A 16,808-nucleotide genomic window follows, 5' to 3' on the forward strand; every position below is an offset into this window, starting at 1 on the left:
TTTGAGTGGACACATGCACATTTGTGGCCTGCTGGAGGTCATTTTGCACGGCTCTGGCAGTGCTCCTCCTACGGCCTCCTTGCACAAAGGTGGAGGCAACGGTCCTGCTGCTGGGTTGTTGCCCTCCTACGGCCTCCTCCACGTCTCCTGATGTACTGGCCTGTCTCCTGGTAGCGCCTCTATGCTCTGGACACTACGCTGACAGACACAGCAAACCTTCTTTCCCCAGCTCGCACTGATGTGCCATTCTGGATGAGCTGCACTACCTGAGCCATTTGTGTGGGTTGTAGACTCCATGTCATGCTACCACTAGATTGAAAGCACTGCCAGCATTCAAAAGAGACCAAAACATCAGCCAAGAAGCATAGGAATTGAGAAGCAGTCTGTGGTCACCACCTGCAGAACCACTCCTTTATTGGGGTTTGTCTTGCTAATTGCCTATAATTTCCACCTATTATCTGTTCCATTTGCACAACAGCATGTGAAATTGATTGTCAATCAGTGTTGCTTCCTGAGTGGACAGTGTGATTTCACAGAAGTGTGATTGACTTGGAGTTACATTGTGTTGTTTAAGTGTTCCCTTTATTTTTTTGAGGAGTGTCAAATACTGATACAGATGATAAATGGAAAGCTTTTAAAATAAACACTGAATAACTATACTACTAAATGTATCCCTATAGGAAACAAGTAAAAACAATTAAAGCTAAATCCTACCTGACAACTAATGTTAAAAGAGCAATAAATTACAAAAAAAAAGCATTAAAAAAGTATGAATAAGAGAGGCCAGCTATTGCCTTTTAAATGATAAAATGATGAGCTGCTTAATAAAAACAGCTAAAATTCTGAATGAATAGCAGGTGGCCAAAGACAGCAAACAAAATGTAATTATTTTTAAATATACAAATGCAAAAAAATAAAATAAATAAGGACAGAGTTTTTAGGACCCCTGAATAATGATAATGGGGAGGTGGTCACTGAGGATTAAGAGAAGGCAAAGCTACTGAATGGGTTCTTTAGTTCTGTATATATACGAAGGAAGAGGGAGGAACTGACGCAGGTCAGGGTAATGCTGGTAACACAAAGTAGTAAACTGAACTGGCTTAATGTATATATGGTGAAAGGTAAATTAAATGAAGTGAATGTAAACAAAGCTCCATGCCCAGATGAATTACACCACAACAGTTCTTGGGGAATTCAGTTCAGTTTTATTTAGAGATTCTCTGGTACCTGTTATTCTGCCGATGGACTGGAACAAGGTAAATGTGGTACCATTCTTCAAAAAGGGCTCTAGTTCTTCCCTACAGACCAGTAAGTCAAACCATTGTGAGAAAATTGATTGAAGGGCTCATAAGAGATTACATACAGGAATACATAGGGGGTAATAGTCTTATATGTGATAGCCAGCATGGGTTTACTAAGGATAGATTTAGTCAAACCAATCTAATTTGCTTTTATTAAGATGTGAGCAGAAGCCTTGACACAGTGTTTTGACATTGTCTCTTATAGACGTCTGATAGGTAAATTAACCCCTTAAGGACAATGGACGTACTCCTACGCCCCCGTTTCCGAGTCCTTAAGGACTGAGGACGTTGGAGTACGTCCTGTCCTTTCCCGGCCCCCCGCCGCTATCCGGAGGAGAGCCGGTGCCTGATGCCTGCTGAAATCGTTCTGCATGCATCGCGGCATATCGCCCAGGGGGGTCATTATGCCCCCCATGTCGGCGATGGCCGCAGATCGCTGGACAATTCAGTCCAGCGATCTGCGGCGATTCCGGGTCAATCGGGTCTCCTGTGACCCGGTGACCCGGAATTACTGGCTGATCGGGGCCGTCAGAGACGGCCCCGAACAGCCAGAGCCGGCAGGGGTGAGGTGGCACTGGTGCCACCTCACGATCGCCCTGATTCGTCGGCCGGATTACCGGCCGACCAATCAGGGCGCCTGCTGCGGGCGTCACTCCCGCACCCGCTCCGCCCCTCTTCCGGAGGACGTGAGCGGGTGCGGGACGTGCACCCCTGGTGCTGGGGACCCCGATCCCCGGCGTTAATGTTGGGATCGGGGCCCCAGGAGCGACGACGGCGGCGGCGGCGGGACTGACCTGTGCAGCGATCAGCAGCAGCAGGAGGTGAGTGACAGCCTCCTGCTGTTGCTTAGCAACAGCTCCCAGCATGCAAAAAGGGCATGCTGGGAGCTGTAGTTATGCAACAGGAGGAGGCAGACCACCACAACTCCCAGCATGCACTTATGGGCATGCTGGGACTTATGGTTTTGCAACAGCTGGAGGCACATTCTTTCTATGGAAAAGTGTACCTTCAGCTGTTGTGTAACTACAACTCCCAGCTTGCACAAACAGCTTAAGTGCATGCTGGGAGTTGTAGTGGTGCATCTGCTGGTTGCATAACTACAACTCCCAGCATGCCCGTTGGCTGTCGGTGACTGCTGAGAGTTGTAGTTTTGCAACAGCTAAAGGCACAATGAGTTAAGTAGTAAACCAGTGTGTCTCCAGCTGTTGCATAACTACAATCCCCAGCATCCCCAGCCAAAGTAGTATGCCTCCCGCTGTTGCATAACTACAACACCCAGCATGCCCTTCCGCTGTCCGTACATGCTGGGGGTTGTAGCTTTTGCAACAGCTGAAGGCACACTGGTTGCAAAACACGGAGTTTGTTGCCAAACTCGGTGTTTCACAACCTGTGTGTCTCCAGCTGTTGCAAAACTACAACTTCCAGCATGCACTGATAGACCGTACATTCTGGGAGTTGTAGTTTTGCAACAGCTGGATGTCTCCCCCCCCCCCCCAATGTGAATGTACAGGGTACACTCACATGGGCGGAGGATTACAGTAAGTATCCGGCTGCAAGTTTGAGCTGCAGCAAATTTTCTGCTGCAGCTCAAGCTGCCAGCGAGAAACTACTGTGAACCCCCCGCCCATGCGACTGTACCCTAAAAACACTACACTAATACACAATAAAATAAAAAGTAAAAAAACACTACATATACACATACCCCTACACAGCCCCCCTCCCCAATAAAAATGAAAAACGTCTGGTACGCCACCGTTTCCAAAACGGAGCCTCCAGCGGTTGCAAAACTACAACTCCCAGCATGCACTTATAGACCCTACATGCTGGGAGTTGTAGTTTTACAACAGCTGGATGCCCCCCCCCCCCCCCCCCAATGTGAACGTACAGGGTACACTCACATGGGCGGAGGATTACACTAAGTGTCCGGCTGCAAGTTTGAGCTGAGGCAAATTTTCTGCCGCTGCTCAAACTGCCAGCGAGAAACTACTGTGAACCCCCCGCCCGTGCGACTGTACCCTAAAAACACTACACTGCACTAACACAAAATAAAATAAAAAGTAAAAAACACTACATATATACATACCCCTACACAGCCCCCCTCCCCTCCCCAATAAAAATGAAAAACGTCTGGTACGCCACTGTTTCCAAAACGGAGCCTCCAGCTGTTGCAAAACAACTACTCCCAGTATTACCAGACAGCCACTGACTGTCCAGGCATGCTGGGACTTTTACAACAGCTGGAGGCACCCTATTTGGGAATCACTGGCGTACAATACCCCTATGTCCACCCCTATGCAATCCCTAATTTAGGCCTCAAATGCGCATGGCGCTCTCAATTTGGAGCCCTGTCGTATTTCAAGGCAACAGTTTAGGGCCACATATGGGGTATCGCCGTACTCGGGAGAAATTGTGTTACAAATTATGGGGGGTATTTTCTGCTATTACCCTTTTTAAAAATCAAAAATTTTGGCAACAGGCAACAGTTTAGGGCCACATATGGGGTATCGCCGTACTCGGGAGAAATTGTGTTACAAATTATGGGGGGTATTTTCTGCTATTACCCTTTTTAAAAATCAAAACATTTTTTTTTTACATATGCAAAAGTTGTGAATCCCCTGTGGGGTATTAAGGTTCACATTACCCCTTGTTACGTTCCCCGAGGGGTCTAGTTTCCAAAATGGTATGCTATGTGTTTTTTTTTTGCTGTCCTGGCACCATAGGGGCTTCCTAAATGCGGCATGCCCCCAGAGCAAAATTTGCTTTCAAAAAGCCAAATGTGACTCCTCCTCTTCTGAGACCTGTAGTGCGCCAGCAGAGCACTTCTCACCCCCATATGGGGTGTTTTCTGAATCGGAAGAAATTGAGCTTCAAATTTTGGGGGGTATTTTCTGCTATAACCCTTTTAAAAAATGTAACATTTTTGGGAAACCAAGCATTTTAGGTAAAAATTTTTTTTTTTTTTACATATGCAAAAGTCGTGAATCACCTGTGGGGTATTAAGGTTCACTTTACCCCTTGTTACGTTCCCTGAGGGGTCTAGTTTCCAAAATGGTATGCCATGTGGTTTTTTTTTGCTGTCCTGGCACCATAGGGGCTTCCTAAAGGTGACATGCCCCCCAAAAACCATTTGACGCTCCTTCCCTTCTGAGCCCTCTACTGCGCCCGCCGAACAATTAACATAGACATATGAGGTATGTGCTTACTCGAGAGAAATTGGGTTTCAAATACAAGTGAAAATTTTCTCCTTTTTACCCCTTGCAAAAATTCTAAAATTGGGTCTACAAGAACATGCGAGTGTAAAAAATGAAGATTGTGAATTTTCTCCTTCACTTTTCTGCTATTCCTGTGAAACACCTAAAGGGTTAATACACTTATTGAATGTCATTTTGAATACTTTGGGGGGTACATTTGTGGGGTATTTCTAATATGAAGACCCTTCAAATCCACTTCAAACCTGAACTGGTCCATGAAAAATAGCGAGTTTGAAAATTTTGTGAAAAATTTCCAAATTGCTGCTGAACTTTGAAGCCCTCTGGTGTCTTCCAAAAGTAAAAACTCATAAATTTTATGATGCAAACATAAAGTAGACATATTGTATATGTGAACCCAAAAATGTTTTATTTTGAATATCCATTTTCCTTACAAGCAGAGAGCTTCAAAGTTAGAAAAATGCTAAATTTTCATTTTTTTCATCAAATTTTGGGATTTTTCACCAAGAAAGGATGCAAGTTACCATAAAATTTTACGACTACGTTAAAGTAGAATATGTCACGAAAAAACAGTCTCGGAATCAGAATGATAACTAAAAGCACTCCAGAGTTATTAATGTTTAAAGTGACAGTGGTCAGAATTGCAAAAAACGCTCTGGTCCTTAAGGTATAAAATGGCCTGGTCCTTAAGGGGTTAACCCCTTAAGGACCGAGCCCTTTTTCACCTTAAGGACCGGAGCGTTTTTTGCAATTCTGACCACTGTCACTTTAAACATTAATAACTCTGGAATGCTTTTAGTTATCATTCTGATTCCGAGATTGTTTTTTCGTGACATATTCTACTTTAACTTAGTGGTAAAATTTTATGGTAACTTGCATCCTTTCTTGGTGAAAAATCACCAAATTTGATGAAAAAAATGAAAATTTAGCATTTTTCTAACTTTGAAGCTCTCTGCTTGTAAGGAAAATGGATATTCAAAATATATTTTTTTTGGGTTCACATATACAATATGTCTACTTTATGTTTGCATCATAAAATTTATGAGTTTTTACTTTTGGAAGACACCAGAGGGCTTCAAAGTTCAGCAGCAATTTTGACATTTTTCACAAAATTTTCAAACTCGCTATTTTTCATGGACCAGTTCACGTTTGAAGTGGATTTGAAGGGCCTTCATATTAGAAATGCCCCATAAAAGACCCCATTATAAAAACTACACCCCCCAAAGTATTCAAAATGACATTCAGTAAGTGTATTAACCCTTTAGGTGTTTCACAGGAATAGCAGCAAAGTGAAGGAGAAAATTCAAAATCTTCATTTTTTACACTCGCATTTTCTTGTAGACCCAATTTTTGAATTTTTGAAAGGGGTAAAAAGGAGAAAATTTTTACTTGTATTTGAAACCCAATTTCTCTCGAGTAAGCACATACCTCATATGTCTATGTTAATTGTTCAGCGGGCGCAGTAGAGGGCTCAGAAGGGAAGGAGCGTCAAATGGTTTTTGGGGGGCATGTCACCTTTAGGAAGCCCCTATGGTGCCAGAACAGCAAAAAAACACACATGGCATACCATTTTGGAAACTAGACTCCTCAGGGAACGTAACAAGGGGTAAAGTGAACCTTAATACCCCACAGGTGTTTCACGACTTTAGCATATGTAAAAAAAATATATATTTTTTTTACCTAAAATGCTTGGTTTCCCAAATATTTTACATTTTTAAAAAGTGTAATAGCAGAAAATACCCCCCAAAATTTGAAACCCAATTTCTCCCGATTCAGAAAACACCCCATATGGGGGTGAAAATTGCTCTGCTGGCGCACTACAGGTCTCAGAAGAGAAGGAGTCACATTTGGCTTTTTGAAAGCAAATTTTGCTCTGGGGGCATGTCGCATTTAGGAAGCCCCTATGGTACCAGAACAGCAAAAAAAAAACACATGGCATACCATTTTGGAAACTAGACCCCTCAGGGAACGTAACAAGGGGTAATGTGAACCTTAATACCCTACAGGTGTTTCACGACTTTTGCATATGTAAAAAAAATTTTTTATTTTTTACCTAATATGCTTGGTTTCCCAAAATGTTAACATTTTTAAAAAGGGTAATAGCAGGAAATACCCCCCAAAATTTGAAGCCCAATTTCTCCCGATTCAGAAAACACCCCATATGGGGGTGAAAAGTGCTCTGCTGGCGCACTACAGGTCTCAGAAGAGAAGGAGTCACATTTGGCTTTTTGAAAGCAAATTTTGCTCTGGGGGCATGCCGCATTTAGGAAGCCCAAATGGTGCCAGAACAGCAAAAAAAAAAAAACACATGGCATACCATTTTGGAAACTAGACCCCTCGGGGAACGTAACAAGGGGTAATGTGAACCTTAATACCCTACAGGTGTTTCACGACTTTTGCATATGTGAACATTTTTTATTTTTTTTTACCTAAAATGCTTGGTTTCCCAAAATTTTTACATTTTTAAAAAGGGTAATAGTAGAAAACACCCCCCAAAATTTGAAGCCCAATTTCTCCCGATTCAGAAAACACCCCATATGGGGGTGAAAAGTGCTCTTCTGGAGCACTACAGGTCTCAGAAGAGAAGGAGTCACGTTTGGCTTTTTGAAAGCAAATTTTGCTCTGGGGGCATGCCGCATTTAGGAAGCCCCTATGGTGCCAGGACAGCAAAAAAAAAACACATGGCATACCATTTTGGAAACTAGACCCCTCGGGGAACATAACAAGGGGTTAAGTGAACCTTTATACCCCACAGGTGTTTTATGACTTTTGTATATGTAAAAAAAAAATTTTTTTTTTTACCTAAAATGCTTGTTTTCCCAAAAATTTTACATTTTTAAAAAGGGTAATAGCAAAAAATACCCCACAAAATTTGAAGCCCAATTTCTCCCGAGTACGGCGATACCCCATATGTGGCCCTAAACTGTTGCCTTGAAATACGACAGGGCTCCAAAGTGAGAGTGCCATGCGCATTTGAGGCCTAAATTAGGGATTGCATAGGGGTGGACATAGGGGTATTCTACGCCAGTGATTCCCAAACAGGGGGCCTCCAGCTGTTGTAAAACTCCCAGCATGCCTGGACAGTCAGTGGCTATCTGGCAATACTGGGAGTAGTTGTTTTGCAACAGCTGGAGGCTCCGTTCTGGAAACAGTGGCGTACCAGACGTTTTTCCTTTTTATTGGGGAGGGGAGGGGGGCTGTGTAGGGGTATGTGTATATGTAGTGTTTTTTACTTTTTATTTTATTTTGTGGTAGTGTAGTGTAGTGTTTTTAGGGTACAGTCACACGGTCGGGGGTTCACAGTAGTTTCTCGCTGGCAGTTTGAGCTGCGGCAGAAAATTTGACGCAGCTCAAACTTGCAGCCGGATACTTACTGTAATCCTCCGCCCATGTGAGTGTACCCTGTACGTTCACATTGGGGGGGGGGGGGGAGAAACATCCAGCTGTTGCAAAACTACAACTCCCAGCATGGACGGTCTATCAGTGCATGCTGGGAGTTGTAGTTTTGCAACCGCTGGAGGCTCCGTTTTGGAAACAGTGACGTACCAGACGTTTTTCATTTTTATTGGGGAGGGGGGCTGTGTAGGGGTATGTGTATATGTAGTGTTTTTTACTTTATTTTGTGTTAGTGTAGTGTAGTGTTTTTAGGGTACAGTCGCATGGGCGGGGGGTTCACAGTAGTTTCTCGCTGGCAGTTTGAGCTGCGACAGAAAATTTGCCGCAGCTCAAACTTGCAGCCGGATACTTACTGTAATCCTCCGCCCATGTGAGTGTACCCTGTACATTCACATTGGGGGGGGGGGAACATCCAGCTGTTGCAAAACTACAACTCCCAGCATGTACGGTCTATCAGTGCATGCTGGGAGTTGTAGTTTTGCAACAGCTGGAGACACACAGGTTGTGAAACACCGAGTTTGGTAACAAACTCAGTGTTTTGCAACCAGTGTGCCTTCAGCTGTTGCAAAAGCTACAACCCCCAGCATGTACGGACAGCGGAAGGGCATGCTGGGTCTTGTAGTTATGCAACAGCCGGAGGCATACTACATTGGCTGGGGATGCTGGGGATTGTAGTTATGCAACAGCTGGAGACACACTGGTTTACTACTTAACTCAGTGTGCCTTCAGCAGTTGCAAAACTACAACTCTCAGCAGTCACCGACAGCCAACGGGCATGCTGGGAGTTGTAGTTATGCAACCACCAGATGCACCACTACAACTCCCAGCATGCACTTTAGCTGATTGTGCAAGCTGGGAGTTGTAGTTACACAACAGCTGAAGGTACACTTTTTCATAGAAAGAATGTGCCTTCAGCTGTTGCAAAACTACAAGTCCCAGCATGCCCATAAGGGCATGCTGGGAGTTGTGGTGGTCTGCCTCCTGCTGATGCATAACTACAGCTCCCAGCATGCCCTTGTTGCATGCTGGGAGCTGTTGCTAAGCAACAGCAGGAGGCTGTCACTCACCTCCAACGATCCAGCAGCACAGGTCAGTCCCTCGTCGTCTCCGCCGCCGCCGCTGCTCCTGGGGCCCCGATCCCAACAGGGGCGCCGGGGATCGGGGTCCCCAGCACCGGGGGTCGTCTTCCCGCACCCGCTCACGTCCTCCGGAAGAGGGGCGGAGCGGGTTGCGGGAGTGACACCCGCAGCAGGCGCCCTGATTCGTCGGCCGGTAATCCGGCCGACGAATCAGGGCGATCGTGAGGTGGCACCAGTGCCACCTCACCCCTGCTGCCTCTGGCTGTTCGGGGCCGTCTCTGACGGCCCCGATCAGCCAGTAATTCCGGGTCATCGGGTCACTGGAGACCCGATTGACCCGGAATCTGCCGCAGATCGCTGGACTGAATTGTCCAGCGATCTGCGGCAATCGCCGACATGGGGGGACATAATGACCCCCCTGGGCGATATGCCGGGATGCCTGCTGAACGATTTCAGCAGGCATCCGGCTCCGGCTCCCCTCCGGCTAGCGGTGGGGGCCGGAAATGCTCAGGGCGTATCCATACGCCCTCGGTCCTTAAGGACTCGGAAACGGGGGCGTATGGATACGCCCTATGTCCTTAAGGGGTTAAAGGGTATTCCAGGAAAAAAAACTTTTTTATATATATCAACTGGCTCCAGAAAGTTAAACAGATTTGTAAATTACTTCTATTGAACAATCTTAATCCTTTCAGTACTTATCAGCTTCTGAAGTTAAGGTTGTTCTTTTCTGTCTAAATCCTCTCTGATGACACCTGTCTCGGGAAACGCCCAGTTTAGAAGAGGTTTGCTATGGGGATTTGCTTCTAAACTGGGCATTTCCCAAGACAGGTGTCATCAGAGAGGATTTAGACAGAAAACAACAACCTTAACTTCAGAAGCTCATAAGTACTGAAAGGATTAAGATTTTTTAATAGAAGTAATTTACAATTCTGTTTAACTTTCTGGAGCCAGTTGTTTATAGATATATATATATATATATATATATATACCGTATTTATCGGCGTATAACACGCACTTTTTAGGCTAAAATTTTTAGCCTAAAGTCTGTGTGCGTGTTATACGCCGATACCCCCCCAGGAAAGGCAGGGGGAGAGAGGCCATCGCAGCCCGCTTCTCTCCCCCTGCCTTTCCTGGGGTCTACAGCGCCGCTGTCGGCCCTTTTCACCCCCTGGTTATCGGCGCCGCTGCCCGTTCTGTCCCCCTGACTATCGGTGCCGGCGCCGATAGCCAGGGGGAGAGAAGCGGCGCCGACAGCCAGGGGGAGAGAAGGGGCAGCGGCACCCATTGCCGGCGCCGCTGCCCCGTTGCCTCCCCCCATCCCGGTGGCATAATTACCTGAGTCGGGTCCGCGCTGCTCCACTGCTCCAGGCCTCCGTCGTTGCTATGCGCTGAACGGCGCGGCGCATGACGTCAGAGCGCCGCGCCGTGCATAGCAACGACGCTGGGGACGCACGACGGAGGCCTGGAGCAGCGCGGACCCGACTCAGGTAATTATGCCACCGGGGATGGGGGGAGGCAACGGGGCAGCGGCGCCGGCAATGGGTGCCGCTGCCCCTTCTCTCCCCCTGGCTGTCGGCGCCGCTTCTCTCCCCCTGGCTATCGGCGCCGGCACCGATAGTCAGGGGGACAGAACGGGCAGCGGCGCCGATAACCAGGGGGTGAAAAGGGCCGACAGCAGCGCTATAGACCCCAGGAAAGGCAGGGGGAGAGAAGCGGGCAGCGACGGCCTCTCTCCCCCTGCCTTTCCTGGGGGTATATCGGGGTATACACGCGCGCACACGCACCCTCATTTTATCATGGATATTTGGGTAAAAAACTTTTTTTACCCAAATATCCTTGGTAAAATGAGGGTGCGTGTTATAGGCCGGTGCGTGGTATACCCCGATAAATACGGTGTGTGTGTGTGTGTATATGTATATGTATATGTATATGTATATGTATATGTATATATATATATATATATATATATATATATATATAAGGGGTCAGTACTTTCCTCAGGGAGAGGACACCTCTTCAGGTGTAACGGAGATTCAGGTTAGGCCATTTAGCACTCCGCAGGCATTCTGGGTAGGGGAATATGCAAAGCAGCTCATTACACAACCTTTTCAGGTAGTGTTCCCTGGTATCAGCTTAGCTCCTGTTAAGGAATATAAAAAGCTGAATGGGATATACGCCAAGCCAGACTACTCCCCAAAAGGGAAGTTTCGACCCATCTGCAGACAGCTGTTTCGGGGTTTTTGCCCCTCGTCAGTACAGAGCAGGGTGATCTGGCTTGGCTGTGGTGAGAGGCCTGAGGCTTTAAAAGGGGTCAGTACTTTCCTCAGGGAGAGGACACCTCTTCAGGTGTAACGGAGATTCAGGTTAGGCCATTTAGCACTCCGCAGGCATTCTGGGTAGGGGAATATGCAAAGCAGCTCATTACACAACCTTTTCAGGTAGTGTTCCCTCAGGCCTCTCACCACAGCCAAGCCAGATCACCCTGCTCTGTACTGACGAGGGGCAAAAACCCCGAAACAGCTGTCTGCAGATGGGTCGAAACTTCCCTTTTGGGGAGTAGTCTGGCTTGGCATATATCCCATTCAGCTTTTTATATTCCTTAACAGGAGCTAAGCTGATACCAGGGAACACTACCTGAAAAGGTTGTGTAATGAGCTGCTTTGCATATTCATATATATATATATATATATATATATATATATATAGATAGATAGATAGATATAGTTTTTTCCTGGAATACCCCTTTAAGGTGTTTAAGTTTACATATTTTAGTTTGTATCTGGATTAAAAACTGGCTTAAGGACCATACCCAGAGAGTGATGGTCAATGATTTGTACTCTTGTACCCTGTCATTAGAGGTGTACCCCAAAGTTAAGTACTGGGCTTGCTTATTTTTAACACATAAATTATAAATATAGGGGATGGGATTAACAACTCTATTTCTATCTTTGAGGATGACATTAACCCTTTAAGGACTGAGACCTTTTTTCGCAATTCTGACCACAGTCGCTTTACGCATTAATTAACTCTAAAACGCTTTTACAGAATTTTCTGATTCTGAGATTGTTTTTTCGTGACATTTTCTACTTTATTTTGGTGATAAATTTTCGGCGTTACTTGCATCCTTTTTTGGTGAAAAATCCCAGAATTTCATGAAAATTTAAAGCTCTCTGCTTGTAAGGAAAATGGATATTCTAAATAAATTTCATTTTTATTCACAAATACAATATGTCCACTTTATGTTGGCATCATAAAATGGACATTTTTTTCCTTTTTTTTTTTTATTAGAGGGCTTCAAAGTAGAGCAGCAATTTTCAAAAATTTCATGAAAATTGCTACATTTTAAGGGACACATGTTACAGAACTACAACTCCCAGCATGCCTGGGCAGTCTAGGCATGCTGAGAGTTCTAGTTTGGCAACATCTGGAGGGCTACTGTTTGGGCACCACTGTAACAGTGGTCTCCAAACTGTGACCCTCTAGATGTTGCTAAACTACAACTCCCAACTCCTAGATGTTGCAAAACTACAACTACAACCTTTGGCTGTCTGGGCATGCTGGGAGTTGCAGTTTGGCACCCACTAGGAAGGGCAGCAGTAAATATTGCATACTGCCCCCTTCCTTTCCGCCCCCACCGTCGTTTCCCTACCTGCGCCTGTCTCCAGCGACGATCTGCGGTCCCCAGGCCATCTTCTTCTCAGGTATCGGCCTCCATCTTTCCCCCCCCGTTCTGCCCGACATCCAGGGGTGGGCAGAACGGGGGGTTGCCATGGCAACCCACTGTCCTGCGCTGCCATTGGTCAAAATCAGTTCTGACCAATCGCAGGGGATAGGAGGAGATCGCAGCATTGCGACCTCGCTCCTATCCCTGAGGATGATCGGGGCTGTCACTGACAGCTCTGATCATCCCTATTTTCCGGGTGATCGGGTCACCAGAGACCCGATCAGCCCGGTATAGCAGAAAATCGCATGTCTGAATTGACATGCGATTTTCTGTGATCGCAGACATGGGGTTTTTTTTAAGACCCCCCTCTGCGATGTGCCGGGATGCCTGCTGAATGACTTCAGCAGGCATCCTGGTCCGGTCCCCAACCGGCTAGCGGCGGGGACCGGAATTCCCATGGGCGTATGCATTCGCCCCACGTCCTTAAGGACTCGGGATGCAGGGCGTATGCATAAGCCCGGCGTCCTGCAGAGGTTAAAGGGGTTATCCAGGAAAAACTTTTTTTCATATATCAACTGGCTCCAGAAAGTTAAACAGATTTGTAAATTACTTCTATTATTTTTTTTTTTTTATCCCTTCAGTACTTATGAGCTTCTGAAGTTAAGGTTGTTCTTTTCTGTCTAAATGCTCTCTGATGACACGTGTCTCAGGAACCGCCCAGTTTAGAAGCAAATCCCCATAGCAAACCTCTACTAAACTGGGCGGTTCCCGAGACTCGTGTCATCAGAGAGCACTTAGACAGAAAAGAACAACCTTAACTTCAGAAGCTGATAAGTACTGAAAGGATTAAGATTTTTTAATAGAAGTAATTTACAAATCTGTTTAACTTTCTGGAGCCAGTTGATATATATAAAAAAAAAGTTTTTCCTGGATAACCCCTTTAACCTCTTAAGGACCCAGGACGTACTCATACGTCCTGGGTCCCGGTCCTGCGATATAACGCGGGGTCAGACGGTGACCCCGCATCATATCGCGGCAGGCCCGGCGTCATAGTGAAGCCGGGACCCGCCTCTAATAGCGCGCACTATTAACCCTTTAGCCGCGCACTGAAAGCTGAGCCACGTGGCTAAAAGTGAAAGTTAAAAGTGCCGGTTAGCTCAGGGAGCTGTTCGGGATCGCCGCGGTATAATCGCGGCATCCCGAACAGCTGTAGCACAGGAGGAAGGTCTCTTACCTTCCTTCCTGCAGTCCGATCGCCGATTGAATGCTTCAAGCCTGAGATCCAGGCTTGAGCATTCAATCGCCGAAAACACTGATTGATCCATTCCTATGGAGATGGATCAATCAGTGTAAAAGATCAGTACATGCAATGTTATAGCCCCCTATAGGAGCTATAATATTGCATTAAAAAAGTGTAAAAAAATCATTAACCCTTTCAATTATCCCTTCCCCTAATAAAAGTTTGAATCACCCGGCATTTCCAAGAATAAAAAAAACACAGTGTAAATAAAAATAAACATATGTGGTATCGCCACGTGCGGAAATGTCCGAATTATAAAAATATACCGCTTTTTAAACCGCACGTTCAATGGCGTACGCCAGTCCAAAATAGTCCAAAATAGCGCATTTTTGATCACTTTTTACACCACAAAAAAGTGAATAAAAAGTGATCAAAAAGTCTGATCAAAACAAAAATGGTACCGCTAAAAACTACAGATCGCGGCGCAAAAAATTAGCCCTCATAGCGCCCTGAACACAGAAAAATAAAAAAGTTATAGGGGTCAGAAGATGACCATTTTAAACGTATAAATTTTCCTGCATGTATTCATGATTTTTTTCTGAAGTGATACAAAATCAAACCTATACAAGTAGGGTATCATTTTAACCGTATGGACCTACAGAATAAATATATGGTATCATTTTTGCCGAAAAATGTACTGCGTAAAAACGGAAGCCCCCCAAATCTTACAAAATAGTGTTTTTTCATAAATTTGGTCGCACATTGATTTTTTTTCCCGTTTCACCGTAGATTTTTGGGTAAAATGACTAATGTCATTACAAAAGAGAATTAGTGACGCAAAAAATAAGCCATCATATAGAATTTTAGGTGAAAAATTTAAAGAGTTATGATTTTTTAAAGTTAAGGAGGAAAAATTGAAAATGAAAAAATGGAAAAAGCCCGGGTCCTTAAGGGGTTAAGCTTTGTAGCACGGTACAGTCTATGAAAGACAAGCTGACTAAAGGTGCATTCCCACACGGCGTATTTGCTGCGTATTTGCTGCTGCGTATTTTATTTTCTCTGTTGAAGTCAATGGGTAGGAAAATACGCAGCACCAAATACGCAGCAAATACGCAGCAAATACGCAGCAAAATACGCCGTGTGGGAACGTACCCTAAGACTGGAACTCCACTGAGTTTTTTTTTTTTTTGCAAAAACACCATTAAAAACGACAATTTTCCCGCACAGCGTTTTTTCAGTGAAAAAAACGCTGCAGCCAGATGTTAGCTGAAAGTTAATAGTAAACTGCAAAAGCCAGATTCACTTGGAGTTTTTCAGTTTGGCGTTCTTTTAATCCTTTTGGGGTTTTTCAGCAATTTCGGGCTCAGAGGCTGGATTTTCAAAACGCCCGACAAAACCTAGTTTGGCATTTTTTGCCCTGAAATCGTGGCGTATTCCTCCCAAAGAAGTCTATGGGAGAGCAAAAATGCCAAGAAAAACGCCATGTTGGTTTAACCCCTTAAGGACTCAGGGTTTTTCCGTTTTTGCACTTTTGTTTTTTCCTCCTTACCTTTTAAAAATCATAACCCTTTCAATTTTCCACCTAAAAATCCATATTATGGCTTATTTCTTGCGTCACCAATTCTACTTTGCAGTGACATTAGTCATTTTACCCAAAAATGCACGGCGAAACGGAAAAAAAAATCATTGTGCGACAAAATCGAAAAAAAACCGCCATTTTGTAAATTTTGGGGGCTTCCATTTCTACGCAGTGCATATTTCGGTAAAAATTACACCTTATCATTATTCTGTAGGTCCATACAGTTAAAATGATACCCTACTTATATAGGTTTGATTTTGTCGCACTTCTGGAAAAAATCATAACTACATGCAGGAAAATTTATATGTTTAAAAATGTCATCTTCTGACCCCTATAACTTTTTTATTTTTCCACATACAGGGCGGTGTGAGGGCTCATTTTTTGCGCCGTGATCTGAAGTTTTTATGGGTATGATTTTTGTTTTGATCGGACTTTTTGATCACTTTTTATTCATTTTTTTAATGGTATAAAAAGTGACCAAAATACGCTTTTTTGGACTTTTGAATTTTTTTGCGCGTACGCCATTGACCATGCGGTTTAATTAATGATATATTTTTATAGTTCGGACATTTACGCATGCGGCAATACCACATATGTTTATTTATTTATTTATTTTACACTGTTTTATTTTTTTTATGGGAAAAGGGGGGTGATTCAAACTTTTATTAGGGAAGGGGTTAAATGACCTTTATTAGCACTTTTTAAAAAAAAAAAATTCGCAGTGTTATAGGTCCCATAGGGACCTATAACACTGCACACACTGATCTCCTATGCTGATCACTGGGGTGTATTAACACGCCTGTGATCAGCATTATCGGCGCTTGAATGCTCCTGCCTGGATCTCAGGCACGGAGCAGTCATTCGTCGATCGGACACCGAGGAGGCAGGTAAGGGCCCTCCCGGTGTCCGGTCAGCTGTTCGGGATGCCGCGATTTCACCGGGTCACTTTCAGTCTCACTTTAGAAGCGGCGGTCAGCTTTGACCGCCGCTTCTAAAGGGTTAATACCGCACATCACCGCGATCGGTGATGTGTGGTATTAGCCGCGGGTCCCGGCCATTGATGAGCGCCGGGACCGACGCGATATGATGCAGGATCGCGGCGCGATCCCGCTTCACATCGCGGGAGCCGGCGCAGGACGTAGATATACGTCCTGCATCGTTAAGGGGTTAAAATTTTGCGTTTTTGCTGGCGGTTTTTATTCTTTTTTGGACTTTAGCAATCCAAAAAAATGATGGAGATACCTATTAAAATTTCATAGGGTACCCTAAAAAAAAATTATACAAATGATAAAGTGATGGAAAAAATTGTATCTAATGAAATTTATCTTTTTTATTACGAA

At 44.7% G+C, this 16,808-nt stretch overlaps 1 protein-coding gene across 6 annotated transcripts in view; it reads right to left on the reverse strand.

The window, feature by feature from the left end:
• The window catches only part of LOC130367859 (excitatory amino acid transporter 1-like), a 338,220-nt gene that overhangs the window by 128,308 nt on the left and 193,104 nt on the right, over positions 1-16,808 (reverse strand). Inside the window, exon 1 of one of the 6 annotated variants that reach the window (XM_056570802.1) lies at positions 1,228-1,249. The exons of the other annotated variants lie outside the window; for them this stretch is intronic. The gene's annotated coding sequence lies outside the window, so the exon portion shown is untranslated. Of the gene's footprint in view, positions 1-1,227; positions 1,250-16,808 lie in introns of those variants that run through there. 6 annotated transcript variants of the gene reach the window in all.

Source organism: Hyla sarda, chromosome 1 (genome assembly GCF_029499605.1).
Source record: "Hyla sarda isolate aHylSar1 chromosome 1, aHylSar1.hap1, whole genome shotgun sequence".
Taxonomy (NCBI): Eukaryota; Metazoa; Chordata; class Amphibia; order Anura; family Hylidae; genus Hyla; species Hyla sarda.